At 38.3% G+C, this 15920-nt stretch overlaps 1 protein-coding gene across 1 annotated transcript in view; it reads right to left on the bottom strand.

Annotated features, from left to right (window-relative positions):
- Positions 1-15920, bottom strand: part of CCDC102B (coiled-coil domain containing 102B) — a 280013-nt gene that overhangs the window by 12494 nt on the left and 251599 nt on the right. The gene's annotated exons all lie outside the window — the stretch shown is intronic.

The following is a 15920-nucleotide window of genomic DNA, read 5'->3' as shown; positions in this document are numbered from 1 at the left end:
TAGAAGAATTGCTAGTCAAATCATAGCTAAGAATTCCCAGAGGTGACAAACGCATACACCCAGATTCAAGAAGTTCAAAGAAGAGTTGCAGTCAAAATTAATTCAAATAGAAAGATCCCAAAATATACTGTAATCAGAATGACAAAAGCAAGCCAGTTACAAAATACTGACATTGGCAAGATCAGAGAAGTAATCTTCATAAAAAAGATGCTCGGTAAGATCTACAGCAGATCTATTAGAGAAGACTTTATAGGCCAGAAGGAAATGGTGAAATATAGTAAAAACAAACAAACAAAGCAAAATAAAACCTTAATGACATGAACACCTCACCAAGAATATACTTTCTACCTAGGTAATCATTCAGATTTGAAGCAATAATAGAACTTCAAGATGTATTATTGGATAAGAACCAGTTTGAGTTCATAGTCTTTAAACAAATCTTGCAAGTAGCATTATAGGGTCTTCTTCAAAAATGCTCATAATTAATACAAGACAATGACAATAAATTTCTCCAACTCAGTAATTTCAATATCAAAGACATAAATTTAGTCTTGTTGAACAATCTATAATGCTTCCGATTTCATTTTCCAAAATTATCATTTAGACTTTCATATTCACAATCACCAATCACATTATAATTCTTTTAGTACAATTTTTACTATATTGTTTCAATAATATACTATCTCATAAAATGTTAGAAAATGTTCAACACTTCCCCAAAATAAAACTGACCTTTAAAAGCATATCTGTCACTGTCACCCTGTTGTTCATAGATTTGCTCAAGTGGGCACCAGTAATGTCTCCATTGTGAGACTTGTTATGGTTTTTGGCATATCGAATATGCCACGGGTAGCTTGCCAGGCTCTGCCGTGTGGGTGGGATACACTTGGTAGCTTTCCAGGCTCTCCGAGAGGGATTAAAAAGTAGATATAAAAGTATAATTTATTTTGGAAGGAATACTTCTGACTAAAGAAATTTCAGTGAAGTGTGGAGTATTACACAATCTGGTTAAAAATGGGTGTGGAGTATTACACAATCTGGTTAAAGATGGGAAGTATTAAGGCTGGAGAAAGAGTGTCAGCATAAGTCACTTGCCTTGCACATGGCTGACTCTGCTTCAGTCTCTGCTGTAGCACATGGTGCCCTGGAAACTGCCAAATCTTAACCACGGAGCCAAGAGCAAGCTCAGAGCATAACCAGGTGTGCCCAGCCCCAGAAGAAACAGCTGGAATGCTGGAAAATTATTTTTATAGAAAATTTCACCTAGCTACAGTTTTTAAGTTTTTTTAATTGTGTTTTATAAATGACAGTTATAAAAATGGCTATATTCTATCTTTAAAAGATTCTGTGGGAATGTTTGCTTTGTTCTCGGTAAGCTTTGATAATGACAATTTCAGAGAAATTTGAAAGTTTTAGTGGTTGTCAGCCCTCTAATTTGTAAGGAGTAACTACGGTACTTATTATGCTCATTCATATTCTGTGCCCTGACCCAAACTCTGTACTTAGAGAAAGGCCCTAGCTTACACTTATATTGCCATACTGTTTTCAATATTTGTACGGCAACATATGCCTATTTTATTAGGACTATAAAATTAAGTTTTAGGTCTTAAGGCTATGCTCAGAGCAAAGGACAATCGATGAACAATTTTACAATTATCAATTTGACAAAGATTATTCACATATTTGAATTTCAACAGCAATTTTATATAAGTATCAACATTCTTTTTCCTACTTTCCAACATAATTTCCAAAACACCATTATATCATGGTTGTTTTATATATTTACTCACATATAATCATAAAATGATTGAATATATAATTAGAGCACCAAGCACTTTCATTTTCCAAGATTAATGACAGTCCATAAACAGCAATTTGAGACGTATAATTTATTGTGCTAAAACAATAACTAATTTAATGGTATATGACCCATAAAAGCTAATGCAATTTTAGAGGAAACTAATAGAGTAAAAGAATAGCTATAGAAAGTGGGTCACTCTGTAAGCAAACCTCTATAAATCCCAAAGTATAACAGTGACAAAAATGATTTAAAAATAGCGACCAAAGAGCCAGAGTAGTAACAGAGTAATTCATTTTTACAAGTTGTTTAATGCATACAAAAGCAAGAAACTATGTATGTTGGCGATGTTTAATTTAATTTATTTAACACAAATGTATAACAGTTATATAAAATTATTTTATTACAATGAGCAGTATTAGAAAAATCATGCACACAGAGGGAAAGTGGATTTTCCATATTATATAGAAATATTTTCATTTAGAACAGTTACTTTACCTTAACGCATGCATAGACACACAAAACTGTATAATTCTTTTATGATAATTAAAGGCAGCAAATATGATCACCAGAAAGTTTATGTCTTCACACGGAGTTTTCAGTGTTAGATAATTGAGATATCTTTGTTTTGGCAAATTTGATATTTTAGATCTTTGGACTGGAGTGATTGCACAGCGGGTAGGACGTTTGCCTTGCACGAGGCCAACCCAGTTTCAATTTCTTCGTACCTTTCAGAGAGTCTGGCAAGCTACTGAGAGTATGCCACCTGCATGGCAGAGCCTCGCAAGCTACCTATGGCATATTCGGTATGCCAAAAACAGTAACAACAAGTCTCACGATGGAGACATTACTGGTGCTCACTCGAACAAATTGATGAGCAACAGGATGACAGAGATAAAGTGATACAGGTGATATGTTTATTTTAGTTGACATTTAAAAATGTCTATAGTTTATCAAAACTAGACTCATGAATTGTATAAAAAGTTAAAAGATCTAGAACTATCATAAAGAAATCAATGAAAAATCCCCAAATAAAATGGCTTTGTTTGTATTCAATAAAATGTAAGAATAATTTTCTGTTTCTTGTTACATTTCAACCAAAATAACTTTAAATGAACATAGCATTATGTGTTTCATGGGTGCATCACTGAAAATAAACACGTGTACAATCTACAAAGTTCATAACTAAATGAGAGGTTTAACTTTAGGGAAAAAAATACAAAGCTGAGAAAATGTGTCACTGTTTTCAGAATTCTTTTAGAAAAGTGACAGAAATATTATGTATCATTCTAAGTAAAGCATCAGTAGTAGAATGCTTAACTTATATTACATAAACTGAGACATTGCCTAATTAAAAAAATGTCTAAAAATATATATCATTGTGAAATAGTAATCTTTCTACCATACTGGTGTAAATACAGTCAGTCCTACTCTAAGAGTATACCATAAACATGATGATCAGAGAGTTAATCTTAATGGTCTCTTTCCATTATAATTCTTTAGATTATTTAATTTTTTATTGTCTACTATATTTCCACATGATAAAAATTTAAATTGCTTCTTTTGAAGTTCGGTATATTTCTTTATTAATTCTATGCATATCCCTTAATAGCTTTTATTTGCTGCACACTGGGGATTATAAATGGGACTAAAATGCTAAATAACCCAGGGCATCCCTCTGTCCTCAGAGGCTACAGCAGGAAGAATAGATGGTTTCAAAAGAGACACGGTTAGGAAACCATAGTCTGTGTGGGGCATGAATGAAAGAATAAAGGGCATATGCGATTAAGGCTCAAAGTCTTGAAAGTGCTATTTAAACTATCACCCAAGTTCAGAAAAAGAAAAGGGCCAGGCAGTGGTGTGAAGGCCGCTACTAACTTTGGTAACATTTAGCTACTGGATTAGTAGAGAGAGTATTGCAGGTCTAGTAACCTTACACACACACACACACACACACACACACACACACACACACACACACACAAATGCTATAGCGTCAAGAAAGAACCAAAAAGGTCATTAAAAAGCATTTGAAGGCTTATATGATTCTTTATTGGTATTGTAAGGAGTTTAAGTAGTTATCTTTAAATCTAATGTTATCTTTAAATCTAAGTTTTCACCTGAAGAGTGATGTGATATTAACTGTTCCTTGAGGATGACTCTTTAGGACATGTGCAGGAATTGCAGGTTTCTGTTGAGAGTTTGAACAGTACTGACATTCCAGGAGGAGAGCACGGATAGACCCAGCGCGCAGCATAGCAGGATTTCAGTTACGAGATTTCATGGAATATTTTGATGCACGAGAGAGCTGCTAAAGCAGAGGAATGGACCTTAGTTTCCGAGCAGGAAAAAGTAATGGGGGTCCGATTCTACACAACTGCCATAAACGGTGGTAACAAAGGGACATATGTCAGTGTCCAAGATCACATTTGAGAACATAGACTATGTCCGCGTGCAGGGCCAATGAGGGATACGCTGAACCTCTAATTTTTTTTTGCTCTGTCGTTTCCAGAGCCCGGAGCAAAGACCAGGCAAGCGGCAGGCTGGGGAGTGCCAAGGCTGAGGTCAGACCGTCAGCATGCAGACAGGGCTCCCAGTGCCAGGACGCACGTGCCCTGGGTTCTGCAAGTCATGAGGCTGGTGTTCCCGCCGGGTAAGATGCTAACAGGTGAGCTGAAAATCGATGAGGACAAGCTGTATGTTTTCAGGGGCCGCACAAATGGGGACAAGTTGGAGTTTCCTCCGCAGAGCAAGGAGAAAAAGGCCCCACACCAGGCTCTCTGATTGGATCAATCAGTGTTATTATCCGGGTCACTACTCTGGCAGTGAATGCACACACACACACACACACACACACACACACACACACACACACGCATACACACACACACACACACACTCTCTCTCTCTCTCTCTCACACACACACACACTCTCTATATATATACACACACACACACATATATATGTATATATATATAAATATTCCACCAGTGGGTGTAATTTAGTTTGTCAAAACTTAATTGACTGAACACACACTCTATCTATCTATCTATCTATCTATCTATCTATCTATCTATCTATCTATCTATCATCTATCTATCTATCATCTATCTATCTATCTATCTGTCTATCTATGTATCTATGTATCTATCTATGTATCTATCTATCTATCTATCTATGTATCTATCTATCTTCCCCGGTAGATATGATTTAATTTGTCAAAACTTAATTGACTAAATATTCATGGGATTATCTCTAGATTCTCTATCTGGTTCATTGATCTATTTGCCTCATGCCACTGTGATGCTGTTTTGAATATTGCAGTTCTATAATACAGTTTAAACTCCATTTATGTCCTATCTTTCTCCTTCATAACTTTCTTAGCTCCTTTCCTTTGCTATTAGTATTGATTTCTCATGAAAATAATTCCAAAAGAACAAAAATGTACTACTGGAACTTTATAGAGATTACAGACTTCATGTTAAAGGTAATATGGTGAATATTTAGAGCAAATTAAAATTTTTGTTATAATTAAATATATCTATTTTTTTCACAGTGATACATTTGTATTTCTGTTAGACAGTGTATGAAACTAATTTTCAATAGTTTATGAAATTGAATACGGGAGATAATGGGTAATTTTATTAATCAGCTCCTTTCAGAGAACTCAATATTTTACAGTTCAGTGGATCATGTAAACCTGCTTATTCAATGTACTGTCAAAGTTACAAGAAGGGTACTAGAAGATTCTGTATATTGAACAATTTTTGTGCCTTAAAGGAATTACACTGTTTTTTATTATCAATAATTCTGCATTGCCAAGGCAGAACATTAAATCCCAACTCACATTTTCCTTGACCTATAGCAACCACAACACAATTCTAGACCAGAGACCTTTAAAAAACATTTCACAGTAGAATATTTTTGCATAACATTTACACATTTATGGTTATAAAGGACTCAAAGTACAGAAGTTGGATTATTATAAGATGATCTGGAAATGGTAGTGTACAGCATTCCACAATCAGGGCCAAATAAAAAACCTTTAACCCCCTGGGTCTGAAGTCAGCAATTTATGCCATAGATACTGAAGTAGTTCATATTTTTTCCACCTTTCCAAGATTTCCTGTTTAAGCAGAGGAGAATTACTTTGGCAGAGAAGGACAAAGTGCAAAGGTGGAAAGTGGAAACTGTTGATTTGAAAATAGAAATATGCCCAGCAAAATGAGGCTCCCTCTTCCTAACAAAGGGAAACAGAAGATAAAGGGAATAAAGGGAAACAGACAATAGAGAATAGGAAGCAGAAATAGTCAATAAGAATGTTTGAGGAATTGAACTAGAGAAGAAAACCAAAGGCCCACCCCTTTTCTTCAGACACTTGGCTCCAGTATTTTCTGGCATAGTCTATGCTCTCTGTGTGTTCCCAATACTGCTGAAAATCTTTCAGATTTAGCAATGCCTAATAGTGTATTTTAATAGGAAGGTGTCAGAGAACATTTCAAACATGGAGAACTGTGTACTGCCAAATTGCCATTGATTCCAATGCTTAAAACTCAACAGCTGGAACAAATTTTATTCTTAGCCCCAACCTCGATGACTCACTGTCTAAATTGTCAAGGTAACTGTCATTTGTTATACATCTGAGCAAGTCGTGCTTTCGCTATCCCGCTAGGATCACACATTGTAAGTGCTACAAAATTTAGGAAAGTTTTTTTAATAATGTAGGTAATCTGAACCGAATAAATGCCTCCTCACAGAAGGAAAAAATATGCAAGGACATTTGAGCAAAGCAAAATATTCTGTCAAAAAGAAATAGGAACTAATATTGTTCTTAGTCAAAGTAAATAGGAAAAAGCAAGCTTTTGTGACAGTTAGCCATATATGATTCAATATGAAATGGTTCTTATGATGGAATTGCAAGATAATCCAAGGAGACCATAGAAGCTGTAATGATTAAAGTAAACAAGGCTAGCATTAGATATAATATAAAAACTCTGATAGATAAGATTAGTTTTTAATGTACAATATTAGCAACAATGAAAATTCAAAAAATTTAAAAAGTGTTCCCAGAATTCAGAGGCAAAACTATATCTAAGACTAAAACTGTTGGAGAGAATATAACACTATAACAAAAATTATATGAAATTAAATAAATACTAAAACTGTTGGAGAGAATATAACACTATAACAAAAATGATATGAAATTACGTAAATACTCTGATCTAAAAATACCACTCTCAACTGAAATTTAGACGAGTTACAAATTAATAAACTCTTCATAATTAAATTTAGTATTTCCACTGTTTACATCAGAATATATTCTGTTTATCTTCGAGTTGATGCTAATTTTAGAACTGGAAGAAACCTAGAAGGGGCTAATATCAAACTGATGACAGGGTATGTCTTGTAATACCAGGAGGGGAGAAACATTGTTCATTGACAGCAGGAGGTCAAGAACATTAATCCTGTGCAATCCAGCTCCTTTCTCACATAAGCAAAAGTACCAGCTTATCATTCTTGCAAAACATGACTAAAACATGTAGATCATATTTCCAAGGAAGAAGCCAAATGAAGGGGCCACAGAGGAGTACTGGGGTTACCACACTGGCCCTGCATGCAGGCAGCCCCTAAGAAATTAGGAGTTCCCTCCAAGCATCACAATTTGAGGCCCAATCCCCAACAACCCCCCGCAAAAAAAAAAAAAGAAAAAGAAATACTCTGGTGAAAGACTCTGGTGCTGGAATGTTGTATGCACAAGCCCCCACTCTTGATGGGACTGTAAAATTGTAAATCACAGTGACTAAAATAAAAATGTTTTTAAAGGTCAACGTAAGAGCCAGTTCAAAATGTCAAAGTTTCCTGCACTTTTTAAAAACCACTGTAACCATCAATTTATAGCTAACATTAGTTTGCCAGTCTCCCTCCAGACTTTGAGCCCTCTCTCCCTTTTTGCCTTCTGGAAACTTTCGTTCTGCTGTCGGAGTCTAAGGGTTTGATTTTATTGTTTTGCTTGCTTCTGTGCTTTCTTCCGTATGTACAACTTGTGACTGAGACCGTCTGGAACTGGTCTTTCTTTTTTTGACGTATTTCTTAGTATGACCTCATCCAGTCCCTTCTTTGTCGTAGTGAAGAAGAAATGTTCAACCTAACTCCTAAGGAGATTTCCAAGTTTTGATTATTGGAACTACTGCTGCAGTAACATTGAAGTGTCTCTCCTTCTGAAGTAGTGTCTTACGTTCTTTAGACGGATGATTAAGACTGAACTGCTGCAGCATATGGGAGCTCCATTTTTAATTTTGTAAGAAATCCCCACAGTGTTTTGCATAGGAGCGGGATGACTGCATTCCCAACATCATAAATTTTTCTCCACAATCCCAACAGCACTTGTTTGGATCCTTTTGATTTAGGTTATTCTCTCTGGTGTGAGGTGAATGATCATGTGCTTTGGATTTACATTCCCTAATAGCCAGTAATGATGAACATGGCTTTCAGTGCTTATTGGTCATCAGTATGTTTAGAGAACTATTCACTCAACTCTTCTCCCTACATATTCTGATGGCTTCAGAGTTCCTTAACGCTACTATTAAAAATAAATATTCAAATACACTATCATATTTTTCAATTAAATACTGCAAAAATACTAATAACATGCATAATCAAAACTAAAAATTCTCCTCTGGGCCTAATGACCACTAATCTATGGTTTGTTTGGGAGCACAGAAGTTTAAGGTCTTATGGGATGCTAACTTTATCTGGGAGGTAAGGATAACTGGTACTCAAGAAACTGTCCCTCCTACACATATAGGACAGCTATCTATGTCCTCTGAAAAGTGACACAAATTTGTGCGTCTGAGAGTATGAAAACTGTGGCATAGCCTCACTAGTTCCTGACACCAAGTATAATGAATCCTTAATTTCAACAAAAAGGCTGTTATTAAACTAAAACTTAAGGAAGAATAACATTTGATAGCACTTTAAACTTATTTCTGGCTTATATGTTTTACTCAAGTAATTTCTAGGATGACAAAGAACAAAGGCAAATATGAAGATAAACAATTCCTCATATGGAGAATGTTTAAACTGTAATTTTATTCTTGACCTTAATTACAGAAATGTAATGAAAGAGATTCTGAATTTTAAAAATAACTTAAATGGCTCTTAGTATAAATAAAAGCAAGATGTATAACTCCCAAATGGAGTGCAGAGTAGAAACCATAAAAGCAGCACGGCACAGACTAATCCCTATAGGAAAATGGAATGCATAGAAGATCAAGCACGCATAAAGCAATAAGGAGAAGAAAGCATGCTCATTTATTATTTATGACATTTTGGTTAATATTTTAAACCTTTTATAAAAGATAGAACTTTCATACTGACATGAAGTAACACCCATCTGTGTCTGGAGGGAAAAGATGGAGAAGTAGATCTGGGAAAGAGGAGGACGGGAAGGGGGTTCAGTGGTCCTCTGGGACCCTCTGCTCCGTGTGTGGACTCGCCCATCACTGTGGGTGCTCACACACTCTTACCGGCTGCTTCCTGTGCGTGGTTTCCACCAGTAGTGTGAAAACGGGGACCAGGACCAGAGCCCTCCTCAGAGGAAAGACGTACAGGTCGGAAGAATTCTGATTCCTGGTAGTAGTTGTGAGCTCAGCCATTTGCTTACCTCTTTGTGGAAACAGTATATGCCTTACTGTGAGTTTTATTCCTAAAAGTCCTTCTAGTCCCATGGGGCTGAAGACATTTAACAGAAATGGCATTAAGAACATGTAAATTCCAGATAAAATATTTAAATATTTTTAAATGAGAACTCTTAAAAAGAAAGACAATATATGTATGGCCCAAAATTGGAATTAGTGCTTGCCTGGCATGTCACTTTGACTGTTCCATTTCAGGTACTGCCAATGGTCCTTGAGTATTTATTGTCTAAAGGGATCTACGAGCACAGAGCCACGAGTCAGCCCGGAACACTGCAGGGTGTGGACCAACTGCTGCCCCTAATAATTAAAAATACTAATCTGGTTTTGATTTTCACTTGAAATAAACAGCAGATCTGATTTGGGAGCATAACTGAATGTCTCTCTGTCTTAAATACTCCATGGTGGGGGGAGAAGCACAAAGAGAGATGAGACTGAAACAACTTTCAGGGACAATTTAGTAATATCTGGAATTTCTGGCATCTCTAAATATTATTGTTCTAACAACTCTCACATATAGTCAGAGTGGAAACTGTTGGGAATTCCATGATTATCTGGTCAGCTGCAGTGAAGGGGCCCTACTATCCTCCAAAGAATAAGTCTTAGAAGATCAAAAAGAATAAAAGATTAAATAACAAAGTTTTCTCCAATGTGGATGCAGCGGGAGAGTATCAAGTTAAACAAAATAAATCAGAATGAGAAGGACAAATACTGGATGATCACATGCATTTGTGGAATACAGAAAGACAAAACAAGGGAATAGACAGTAGCAAACAATGACAAACTCTTGGCCTTGGATTACAAAACAGATTGTTAAATGGGGGAGAGATGGGATGGGATCAGACCAGAGGTGACAGAGGGACAGAGGTGGAGGGGGCAGTTGTGTGCAGCAACTCTGCACAACAATAGCAAAAACTTGAGCACTGTTGTAACCACATCACCTACACTAGAGCGGAATAAATAAACGATATCCAAGATTGTGCTTCAGAGTAATAGAATTGGGGTGAAATCATAGTATGAAAATGATAGCTTTTAATTTTTAAGTCATCAGACTTTACCATAGAATTGAATAATGGAGACCTTCATTTCAAAAGAACAATGCTATTGCAATAATCATTAGGAGGAAAAAAAATAGCATAATTGCAAAAGTCATATTTTGAAAGACCTCCGAAATGTGTAGAAGCAATAGAATTAGATGGACTGAAAGACTCACAATGACAATAGATTATGGTCTGATGGGCATCCTTCGTTTCATTTTATTTGCCTGAAGACTTTGTTGGTCCCGATCATAGCTTCACTCTGCCAGAGAAGCCTTGGGGAGGGAGCAAACGGTGATTCTGGGGTTGATCAGGGGATGAAGTGACACATGGCAGACTTGAAGGCTAAACTTTTCCAAGACATTTGAAAAATCTGCTTGGAGAGCTAAAGCAATAAGTGAACGTCCTAAAGAGAAGAGACCAGGATCCCAAAGTTGCACTGGAGAAAACGTTCTAGAAATAAATCCAGGACACCTCTCAGAGGGACGTGAGGTCCATTCTAGATCAAGACAAAGCATGAGAAACGTAAAAGGAGAAACAAATAAAGAAGAAAGCTGGATTGGGAGGAAACAAAGTAGACCAAAGAAGTCAGTATTTACCCCGTATCTTCAAGGAAGCCAAAAAAGGCCAGTTCATCCATCAAGCATCAAAACAATATTAAAGAGGGAATGAGAAAATTTAAGATGAAAGGACTAAATAATTTAACTTATGTAATAAAAATTACATTAAGTCACTAGTTATATCTTATGGGTGATTTATCGTTTGAGTAATAAAAAGTAGTTGGAGAAATTGAATCCAAGGTGGAAGGGGGCAGAGGAAGCAGACGGGAAGCAACGGGGGCGGGTCGCAAGCACCCCCGGGCACCTGGGCACCCTGGAGGAGCGACATCGCTGTCTCTCCGCTGGGGGGTCAGTCATGATGAAAGAAGGAAACGCCACCCCCCGCAGCCAAACTGAAATACATTCCTGTCAAGGAGACCGGCTAGGGGATGGGTTTGGGATCAGGTGGGCGAGCGCCAGGGGACACCTGTGAAGAGAAACTGTCGCAGCGGAGAAACTGATGCTGGAACATCGTGTGTGCAAAACTCAACTCTGAATAACCTCGTAAATAATGATGCCTTCATAAAAATTAAAATAATAAAAAATTAAGGTGGATTAAGAGGAAGTTAAAAAGGCTGGGTTTTAGAGACAGGACGGCAGGGAAGGTGACTGCTTTGCATGCCGCTGAGCCGGTTTCAGTCTCTGGTACCAGCCAGGGTTCCCCGAGCACGTCAGCAGTCCCTGAGCACAGAGCCGTGAGTATGTCCTGACACTCCTGGACCTGGTCCCCGAACAAATAAACAGAAAACTCAAAATAAGTAGCAAGAGTGCAATGAATAAAATTTCATAAGCACGTGATTTTAAAAGGAAACAGTTTATATGTTTAAGTATAACACAGGACTGGGTATTTAAGAAAAGTATCTGGATGTTATAAAAACTTCACTTTGACCCCAACTTTGGAATGATCAAAATGGGCACAATATAACAGAGGGTGGTAGAGGAGTGGCAAGAAGAATAAAAATCTTCATTTACCGTAATGAGTTCAAGAGATTAGAAGAACCATAGGATAAGTGGGAAATTGGGTTAATAAAAAGAAAAGCACGCAACAAAATTAAAAGCTACCTTCTCTCTACAATGAGTTACTGATTAAAGTAAATTAATTCTGAATTTCATAAAATCAAATGTTTCCAAATTTATAGCCTGAGATTTGTGTTTATTAAAGTCTTTCCCTAAAATAAATAACAACTATCTCATTTTTTCTTATAATGCTTACAATTTACTTTTATTTGTTAATTATATCTCTTTAATCTAATTATAGCTTAATTTTTGCATGAATTCATGTTGGTAGTTTAAAATTTTAAACTGTACCTACATTTACAGATTTATACTTCCTTAGTTACTAATTTATATAAATAGGTAACAAGCTAATAAACTAGTATGCTCAGTTCAAAATTTAAATCAATTCTATTATGTTGTAATGAGGAGAAAGTAAAAAACAGTTTTCACTGTGTCACTGTCATCCCATTGTTCGTCGATTTACTCGAGTGGGTACCAGTAACGTCTCTATTCCTCCCAGCCCTGAGATTTTAGTAGCCTCTCCTTACTTGTCTTTCCCAACGAGTGGAGACTCTTTCAGGGTCAGGGGAATGAGACCCATCATTACTGTTTTTTGCATATTGAATACGCCACGGGTAGCTTGCCAGGCTCTGCCTGTTTGGGCGGGATACTCTCGGTAGCTTGCTGCGCTCTCCTATGATTTGTTTCCTATTGTCTAAACTATGATTTGTTGCTTTCTGTCTGAACTCCATCAACTATGGTGTGGTAATTATGGAAAATGGGTAGGAAGTGTCTTACAACGTGTTGCGTGGTCCGGAAAGCAGCCTGGAGCGTGGCAGCGGTTGGGTAGTGGAGGTCGGCTGCAGGGGCTGGGTCCCTTGGGGCAGGAAAGTTTTCTCCTGCCCCCCTCTTGTGAGCCCCGAGTGAAAACAACCTGGTGTGGAGTTCCCTCCCCCAAAAATTAATGTACTTTTAAAATGTCTTAAATTTTAAGAAAGCAATGGAGAACCTAAATAAATTTGGACAAATCATTACATGTTATATCACAAAGTGGAGCAATAGCACAGCAGGTAGACCGTTCACCTTGCATGTGGCCTATCTGGGTTTAATTCCTCTGTCCCTCTCGGAGAGCCCAGCAAACTACCAAGAGTATCCCATTCACATGGCAGAGCCTGGCAAACTACCCATGGTGTATTCAATATGCCAAAAACAGTAACAAAAAGTCTCACAATGGAGATGTTACTGGTGCCCGCTCGAGCAAATCGATGAACAACGGGACGACAGTGCTACAGTCTATAATCTAAAAGCATTAAGAAAAATTTATGGTGAGGGTTTACTAATCCTTCCTAAATTGAAGATCAGTTGTGACTTTCAGTAAACTACTAGAAAAGGTAGTAATGTTGGGGCCAGAAAGATGGTTCCAGGATTAAGACACTGGCCTCGCATGGGGCACTCCTGATTTGACCCTGAACTGCACATGGTCTCCTGGGCTTAGCCAGAAGTGATTCTGAAACACAAATCTAGAAGTCAGCAGAATGACGTAACCATGTCATATCAGTGTCATTCATAGCTTTCCTCTAGGACACTTCCGCCTCTGAAATGGGGACACATATCACACCAGGTAGCTCGTGACAATCAGGCATTGGCACACCGGGTGAACCAGCTACAGGAAAGGCACGTGTTAACGTGAGAACACTTGTGCTTCTGACTTGCCAAATTGCTGTTAAATATCTCTTCACACTATTCTTACTGCAGGGAGAGCCCCTAGGATAAAACACACCAAGTTAACCCAGCAATACCCAGGTTTGTGTTAACCTATGTGCCTGTTTCCGAGTTTTCATAAATATGCGTGTACTTTTGAGAAGAGTGGCATAAACCACCACTTATAATAAAAATCTGACCCACGAGATTCTCTGATCTGAGAGATTGCCCTCCCCACAGAAAGGTCAAGGTGGGGAACAGACCCCTGGACAAAAGAGCTCAGGTCCTAGAATATCAGAACTCAGAAAAGAACATAATGAAATGGATTGGGATCATTAAATTTGCATATAAGTGGATCAACATGGAAAGTATCATGTTAAGTGAAATGAGTCAGAAAGAGAGAGACAGACATAGAAAGATCACACTCATCTGTAGAATATAAAATAACAGAGTGGGAGACTAACACCCAAGAGTTGTAGAGATAAAGACCAGGAGGTCTGCCCCACAGCTTGGAAACTGGCCTCACATGCCGGGGGAAAAGGCAGCTCAGATAGAGAAGGGAACACCAAGTAGAGGATGTTGGGAGGACCCACTCGGGTTGAAAGATGCATGCTGCAAATAGACTATAGACTGAACATGAAGGCCACTCAATACCTCTACTGCAAACTACAACACCCAAAAGGAGAGAGAACAAAAGGGAAGGCCCTGCCGCAGAGACAGGGTGGGGCGGTGGGGGATGGGGTGAGAGTGGTGGGAGGGATACTGAGATCATTGGTGGAGGAGAATGGGCACTGGTGGAGGGATGGGTAAACGATCACTGTATGAGTGAAATGCAAACACAAAAGTTCGTAAGTTTGTAACTGTACATCACAGTGATTCTCTGAAAAAAAAAATTAAATTAACAAATGGAGCAGGAAGCTGTCCTGGGTTTATACCGAATGGTGTCTGCTGATTGGCCGTGTGCAAAGCCCCAAGCTCTGCTTTTCATGGTCTAATGAATGCTGTCATTCTTATGTATTCTCTGTCAGCTTAAACCGTGGTTCAGGTGCTGGGAACCAGGCACAGGAGGGGGAGCAATATTGTGCTGAATGAATGAACAGCCCATGAGCTCGCTGATGATTGCTCAGACTGTTCAGGCTTGGACAGCCCTTGGGTGTGTTCGTCTCATTTCCTGAGAACGCTCTCCACTGGCTGGAAGTCGAAGGGGCCCATCGGGTAGGCTGTGGCCACTTTGAAACTATTCTTGATTTTGTATCCTTGATTTTGGAAGTATACAGTCATACGTACATTTTCAGAAATGATCTCAGTTCTCGTTCTTAGCGTCTGTACAATATATAAGCGCAAAGTAGGGGAATTAGAGTACCTGTATTTTTCCTTTGCTAAATAACGATTCAGATTCTAGAAGTATTAACCTGTTCTTATCACTGCAGGGAGGAGGATAAAAACAGAAGGGCATCAAGTGCTACTCATTTAACAAACACTTGCATCTATTTTTTCCCCCGTCGTGGGAGGGAGACCCAGCAGAGATCCGGGAATGGGAGCCAGGCCTCAGGGACAGGCCTGTGTTCTACTTGAGCAATATCCCCGCCCACATCACCGGGCCCCAAACACTCATTTCCTAAATACCACCTTGCACGATGAGAGATCACGGTTCAAATTATTTTGTATAACTTGGGGCTTGATGTTAAAGATTTCTGCAAAAGGCTGAAGTTGCATTCAGCAATGCTACTGCCTCGTCACGCAGAGAGCAAATAACAGATCTAAAAGCCAACTCCAGAGAACCTATAGAATTTGCAAGCCTTGCATGCAGCTCACACTAGTTCAAGCCCATCACTGGCACCATAGTCTTGGACCTACCTTTACACCACCAGGGAGCTGAGAATCACCAGGCAGGCCCCTGAGCACTGCGTGGGGGTCTCCACCCATCCAGCCCTAACTCAGCACATATTTAATGGGTCAATGTTACTAACATGGGCTTCCTTGCATTTAAATTCACCTTCCTCTTCTACTTAGTGTTGACTTTCTGTGGCTGCTTCCCTAGTATCTGTCACCCAAATCTGCTTTGTTATTGTTGTAAGAGTCGATTGAAACAAT

Source organism: Sorex araneus, chromosome 2 (assembly GCF_027595985.1).
Source record: "Sorex araneus isolate mSorAra2 chromosome 2, mSorAra2.pri, whole genome shotgun sequence".
NCBI classification, from domain to species: domain Eukaryota; kingdom Metazoa; phylum Chordata; class Mammalia; order Eulipotyphla; family Soricidae; genus Sorex; species Sorex araneus.
The sequence above is the reverse complement of the archived record's forward strand: the minus strand, read 5'-3'. Positions and strand labels throughout refer to the sequence as shown.